Raw genomic sequence first — 7,312 nt, 5'->3', positions numbered from 1 at the left:
TGGGGTCGGCTCTGAGGTGATCTCACCCCCGATTGGACAAGGGGAACATTCCATCTGGCTGGGGCGGGGTCGGCTCTGAGGTGATCTCACCCCCGATTGGACGAGGGGAACATTCCATCTGGCTGGGGCGGGGTCGGCTCTGAGGTGATCTCACCCCCGATTGGACGAGGGGAACATTCCATCTGGCTGGGGCGGGGTCGGCTCTGAGGTGATCTCACCCCCGATTGGACGAGGGGAATATTCCATCTGGCTGGGCGGGGTCGGCTCTGAGGTGATCTCACCCCCGATTGGACGAGGGGAATATTCCATCTGGCTGGGCGGGGTCGGCTCTGAGGTGATCTCACCCCGCCTATGTCCGTGGCCTCGAACACGTGTGTCATGGCGCTGAATGAGTGGAGGGGGATTTAATGCAGAAGACTAACTGGAAAGAAATTCGCAGCGCACACATGAAATTCCCATTAGACATAGGGGAGAGATTCTAACTATCCACATATACTTAACGAAATAACGAAACTTTGGGTCAACTGTATGTGTGAAGGCGAATGGTTTCCAGATTCGTAACAATATTAGAGCCTATTTAGAAAACAAATGACGGTTTTCTGGTAGTAAAGAGCATTATATCAACGACGAGGAGAAAAAAGATGGCACATAAGTTGGATCTCTGGCTCTACGGTCATTTGACATCAACGATGACAAAAGTATTCTTGTCCCCAAGAGCTACTCACCACTGCTGCTGCCGTCATCGTTCAATTTGTGAAATGTACACCCATTGGTCAGACAACTGTCGGATCACACCCACATTAGTAGATTGACTCCACCCACCGTAGAAACCTGACAAAATGATATGGCCGCCATCTTGGTTTTCTGTTGGGCCTAACACATTAGGCCTCTCGGCTTCTGCTGATCATATACTGTTTTGCTTTGTTGTCAGGTTTCCACGGGCTTTGTCTGGGGTCGACCCCGAAAAAAATCGAATCACATGTCGAAGATAACAATTAGGTTTAATCACGCTCGTCAGAACGCATGGTAACCAAGCGTTGCATAGCATTACGTAAATTACTAAAATCATAAATAAATAGCATTACGTAGCTTTTGAACAGCCCCATATTGGAGTTAAACAATCCGTGACTGTGTGACGAATTAGTTCGTTCTAACATAACCGTGTGGCGGAGGCTGACACGAGAGGTGTCGACTTAATGTTTTAATGGCACAGTCAATGTGTATTTCCCAATCTCACTGTTCATTTTTTAAGTGCTTTAAATGTGCGTTTCCAAATCAGCCCGGTCCCGAATCTTGTCGCAGGTTGTGACCACAATGCGGTCATTCTTGTTCTTTATAAACCTTGTCGCCCAGCACCCATGGGAAATCCAATATATAGACATATATTGTTGTGGGCCGGGGTTCGGTGGCGATAAACGACCACTAGGGGGAGCAGTAGGGTCGTCTCCACCGAACACCCCGGAATTTAGGTTGTGACTCTCGGATAAGTCCGGAGTCGACGGGTCACTTAAGGACCGTGATCGCCAATTCTCTAATGGCATCGGGTAGGGTTATTAGCTAAATTTCAATATACCTAAGTACCCACGTCGTCAAATTACCGAGGAAGTTACACCCTCAACGGACTCTGTGGAAACCGAGTCGCTCAAGCGACCTCGGTCCGGTGTAACCGAGCGGAATTACAAAAGTCCGTCGGACCCAATGACAACTTACGGCACCGATGGCCTCACTATTTCTCAAGCCCGCACCGTGCTGGGTCAATGGAAGAAAACACGGGCAACGAACTGGAACATTTAACAATTGGGGGTTTATTTATAATGGGGGCAATAATCGGGAAGAGAGATACAGAGCAGAGTTACAACTGAATAAAATGCAATATATGATGAAAAGAAAACACTTATTCAATTCGACCTAACAGACTCGCTACACACACACACACACACACACACACACACACACACACACACACACACACACACACACACACACACACACACACACACACACACACACACACACACACACACACACACGAAATGGACCCAGTGGGTCTTTATTCAGCCCAGGAGGGAAAGGCGAGCTGGGGACCAGGGTCCTGTCGGTACCTGACCGCCTCGTGCGGTTAGCCCGCGACTGCACGTGTGGGACCCGTGGTCCACGGGAACTTGGATGGCGAGCAGCCGAGACTCCAGACTCGGCGACGAGGATACGGCGCCCAATTTGGGGCGAAACAGGAGCAATGGCGACGAGCCCAGACACCAACCCTTCTCGCTCGACCGACCACGCGACCACCAAGACCAAGACCGCTTGAACCACGACCAAGACCAAGCCACCAGACTGACTGCTCACCACCCCCACTTATTCATCGGCGCTCTCGCTCCTTATTCACAGGGGCGTGTGTGCGATGCTCGCCCTTCGCTCATTGGCTGGAGGAAAAGCTCCATGCCACTCTTGGAGCGGAGCCTCCATCTGAAGCAATGGAGGCTCCGCCCATGCCTTCAGCCAAAAACAGGTGGGCAATGGAGTTGGTGGTTTGAAGAAGTGAAGGGGATTTGTTGTAAAAAAAAAAACTAACTGTAAAGAAACTTCACAGCGCACACATGTAATTCCCGTTTGACATAGGGGATGGGGGCTCTAACTATAAACACATACTTATTGAAACAACTGAACTGCGGGGGCCGCTGACTGTCTGTGTGCAGGAGGCTTCCGAATCCGTAACAATATGACATTTAGACATCTTGCATTAGATTAAAGACTTCCAGTATTATTCATGATCATTTTCTTTCCTCTGCATGGACAGTTATCAAAACATACCTTTCTTTCATGATCGACAACGCATTGTACAGTTTTCAAATGTACATTGTTCAGTTTTCAATATCTGACCTGTAGGTACCATCTGAGGGCACGAAACGTGAGTGTTTCCATCTTGTTCAAACACTGACTATAAATATTTCTGCATGCTAAACTTTCCAAAGTTACAGCTTATTCCTGCGACCTTGCAAAAACAAAATGGCAGCCATTGTACCAGGAAACAACTACTCACAGCAATACCTCGTCTTGAAGAAGCAATATTTGAGTGAAAACAACGACTAAATTGAGGTCATTGATAATGGAGAAGCTACATTAACGCTATTATCGATACCCAAATGAAGCCCTCATATACCGTTCATGTGTAAGAAATAACGCTGTTGGGTAATGCATCTCCGTGTGAACAATGGTATAATGACCACTTTTAGCACATTTTCAATTTGCGCTTTCTTTTCCAGGAACGCATCCTGAGTGCGAAGGGAGGTTTTACTGCTTGTGAAATTCACGACACTCGGTGGTGTAATCGTTGGAGTGTTCCCTCCTCGTCTACAAGAACCCAGTGGTCAGTGGTTCAAACCGCAGCAGAGTCATTCCAAGTACTTTAAAAATTGTATGTGCTGCTTCCTTGCTTGACGTTCAGCATTTAAAAGGATAGAACACAAACATTGCTGGAAAGACAATAGCAAACCACCAAGTATAACCATTGCTAAGAAACTGCTTTGACAGCACCAACGCTCTTTGAAAAATACAAATGTGCAGAAGAAAGATGTCGATGTAAGAAGGCTGGCCTCACTCAACCATTTCCAACCAGGCAACATCCACATATCACTCTGCACCCCCACCCCCCTTTCCCCACACCACATAATGGAAAATGCTTTCCTTTCACATCCCAAATATATTTGCCCCTTCCATCATCATACAACCTAGTAGGACAATACAACCTAGTATTGACAATACAACCTAGTATACCAATACAACCTAGACAATACAACCTAGTAGGACAATACAATGCAACATCAAATGTGGAAATCGGGAGTGGAAAGAGGCAAGCTTTGTACACTCACTGTGGTGCAATGCGCCAGCTTACCTGGTAGAAGTCAAAGAACGGAACTATAGTGTCCTTCATGATTGTGGATTCTCAAGTTGGCAAAAGGGTTGAAAATTTCATTGAGTTGATGGGCAAAAAAAGGTAAGTAGGAATGACCAATTCCAAAAAAACAAGGAAAACTGGTTGTCCAAAAGATCAACTGGTTTTATTAAAACAATGATGAAACATCAAAATCATAAACAACAACTAAACAGACACAAACAGATTATTATTGATAAACATATCAAAAATCATCTATCAATTTGATGCAAAAATAATCAGGTGGGAATTATTAAATTCAACCACAAACCTTATTCCCTTCAGTTCAATGTTCAGATTTGCTCCAGTACAAAATGTGCATGAAATGTTTGGATAATTTTACAATGTCGATGTCTTTCACACAAACAAAATGATTGACCTTTGAAGCAATTGATACGGCTCAAACCAATAGGCCCAAATTCGTTATGCTGCAATCTCCTCCGTATTCACTTCATTGAATTTTGTGCTGGAGTTTGGGCATGTCTCATAATATTAACATTAGAAAAACTTAAAAATCATATACTACTGACTGTTAGGCACTGTGTGGAAGAGTAAGATCATCCATTTATTTTCTGTGCAGCCTGTGACATCTTTTGTGACCCTCTTCTACCCGAGGTATTTGTATGATGCTTCGTCTCCTCGCTCCTGTATTGGTGTTCTTGGATGGATATTTATGTTGTCCTTTTTTGTGTTGTACAATTGTGCACTTGGTACATTTATCTCACACAAATTCCATTCAAATATCCTTGGAGTACTGTTTCACGAGTTCTGGCAATTTTTGTCATTCAGTGCAAAAGCTTAAAGACATCCATATGCAGTATATGTCAGCTTGTTGTTCTTTTGGATGTTGTTCTGTTGGATATTCAGGTGTACCTGTGTCCTTGCTTGTTAATAAGGTTACTCAGTGGGTCCAGAGGCAGACAAAACAGGAGAGGGGAAAGGCTGTGTCACCCTGGAAGATCCCGTGACGTATCTTCACCTCTGGTATTTCGATCTTTCCTTCCGAGTGCTGTAATATCAATGTGGTATTTCAGAGCTCCATTGCTTTCTCAATCAGTTTGATTATTCAGGGGTTGATTTGTACATTTGCATGCACTTTACCTTCCATGAATGTGGGACACTCTCAAAAGCTTTTTCTTTATAGTCTTTGGACAATTTGGTGCTTTCAAATTTACAGTTTTCAAGTATGGCATTATTCAGTGATAGGTGGTCTTTTGTTCTGTAACATCCTCTCTTACATCTATTCTGCTCTTCCTCTCGAGCTCTTTGTTGTGTTAGGTGGTGGTAAATCATTTCTGTGATGATTCCTGTGAAAAGTTTGTATGTTGTTGGGAGACATATTATAAGCCTATATTTGTGGAGGAAGTTGGGTTTCTTTCAGATTTTGGGATGAGGATTCATCTTCAGATGTTACCTTCTTTGAGCCATTCATCCATTATGTTTTCCTCTTGGATATGTTTGTTGAATGCTCAAGCATAGTGATTGTGGAGAGAATGTAGTTGCTGTGGCCAGAAGGTTAGAATCCCATCCGGGCCAGGGCTTTTGGAGTTTGGCATTTTTCTTCGTCAATTATCACTCTGGGCAATTACTACAGATGTTGCTTTTTCTTTTCCAACTTTCAGATCCATTCTGCCTCATTATTGGTTTCTCTTCAGTCTTCATAAATTATTTTCCAGAATTTTTTGAGTTCGTCTTCTTCAGGGGGGAATGGACCCATTCTGTTTCCGTTTCCCGAGTTCTCGATTTCCCGAGTTCAAAGGCCATAATCTTTTTGGGTTTTCAATCAGCTGGTTTTGTTTTTTTCTGTTGTTGGCCTCAAGGTAGTTTTTATTTTCCCTGCTATCATTTCTATTTTGAATTTGTTTTGGGCACTCATCAATTCCAGGTCTTTCTCTTCGACTTTGTATGTGTTTTTTTAGGTCATCTCATTAGAGATGACCGAATAAAACCAGTCTCGATGTCCGTACCTCCCCACGTCCGTACATCCCCATTTTTTTCTTCCGATTTTCTTGATATTTGGTATGTGGGTAGAGGTCGATGAGGGATGCACAACGGTATGACCTTCGACCCGATTGAAGGTCAACATCAACGTCAAGGTCACTCTAAAGTTGCGAAATCGTCCATTTTCAAAATCTATTTCCTCCGCCGTTTATGATCCGATCTTCGAAATTGCTTCGGATTCTGATATGGAACAATATCTAAATTTGGTCAGGCCGGTTTTTTGAAATTCGTCCTGGTTTTCGAGTCACGTGTCGTCAAAGTTGGAAAAATCGTCGATGTGATACGGTCAAAAATAATTCGCCCGATCTTGATGAAACTTGGTGGTAGGTAGGGGTCGATGAGTGATGCACGATGGTTTGACTTTTGACACGATTGAAGGTCAAGGTCAAGGCCACTCCAAAGTTGCGAAATCGTCCATTTTCAAAATCTATCTCCTCCGCCGTTTGTGATCCGATCTTCGAAATGTCTTCGAATTCTCATAATATGGAACAATATCTAAATTTGGTCAGGCCAGTTTTTTGAAATTCTTCCTGGTTATCGAGTCACGTGTCTTCAAAGTTGGAAAAATCGTCGATGTGATACGGTCAAAAAAAATTTCGCCCGATCTTGATGAAACTTGGTATGTAGGAAGGGGTCGATGAGTGATGCACAACTGTATGACTTTAGACCTGATTGAAGGTCAATGTCAAGATCACCGATGCTATAAACTTGTGAAATCATCCATTGTCAAAATATCATCCGCCATTTATGACTCAGAAATGCGGTTTGATTTCTGAGGTCCGGTTTCTATCTTTTTGAAGACACATTGATCATAAATGTTCCAAATCAACCATTTTCAAAATCTATCTCTGGATAACTCAGAAATGTAGTTTGATTTCTGAGGTTTTCTATCCTTTTCACTCCCGGGCTTTGGTCTGTTCGTTGAACCAAAAGACAAGACGACATCGAAGCCATTCTAAGCCGATCAGAGATCCACATCTACAGAGCTTCAGAGTTGACGTCACCCCCAACCGGGGGTAAGTTTTATTTTTAGAATCTTCTCTTTGGCTTGAAGCATCATTTTCCCTTATTAAATTGTTATATTTGTCACGTTTCCATTTTCAGTTGTTTTCTCTGTTTCTCAAGTCTCTGTTTCCCTGGTGCTATTTGGTTTGTGTTAATGGGGGCCTGGCATATTTTTCTTGCGGTGTTGTTTGCCTTCTACCTTTTTCCTCAATGAGCAGTGTTGCGGCAAAACAAACATTATTGACTTTTTTTCAAGGGCGATTATTTTGGTATCATTTTTCCGAGTGCTTGGTTTGTTCTCCTCACTAGTACCTTTGTTGTTTTCTATTCAATTCAGTCATGGTCTTTCCCTGAGTGGCATCAATCTCACCTCCT

The 7,312-nt window shown here is 43.4% G+C and overlaps 1 protein-coding gene across 1 annotated transcript in view; it reads right to left on the bottom strand.

Moving 5' to 3' along the window:
* Window positions 1-3,695: 3,695 nt before the first annotated feature.
* The window catches only part of LOC147033569 (uncharacterized), a 69,577-nt gene continuing 65,960 nt past the window's right edge, over window positions 3,696-7,312 (bottom strand). The window contains exon 5 of the mRNA XM_085851701.1: window positions 3,696-7,312. This exon is cut by the window's right edge and continues 1,012 nt beyond it. The gene's annotated coding sequence lies outside the window, so the exon portion shown is untranslated.

This window comes from Eptatretus burgeri, chromosome 2, assembly GCF_056783735.1.
Source record: "Eptatretus burgeri isolate ZD-2024b chromosome 2, Ebu_testis_v1, whole genome shotgun sequence".
In the NCBI taxonomy this organism is placed as follows: domain Eukaryota; kingdom Metazoa; phylum Chordata; class Myxini; order Myxiniformes; family Myxinidae; genus Eptatretus; species Eptatretus burgeri.
This window is presented reverse-complemented; position numbering and strand designations above follow the sequence as displayed.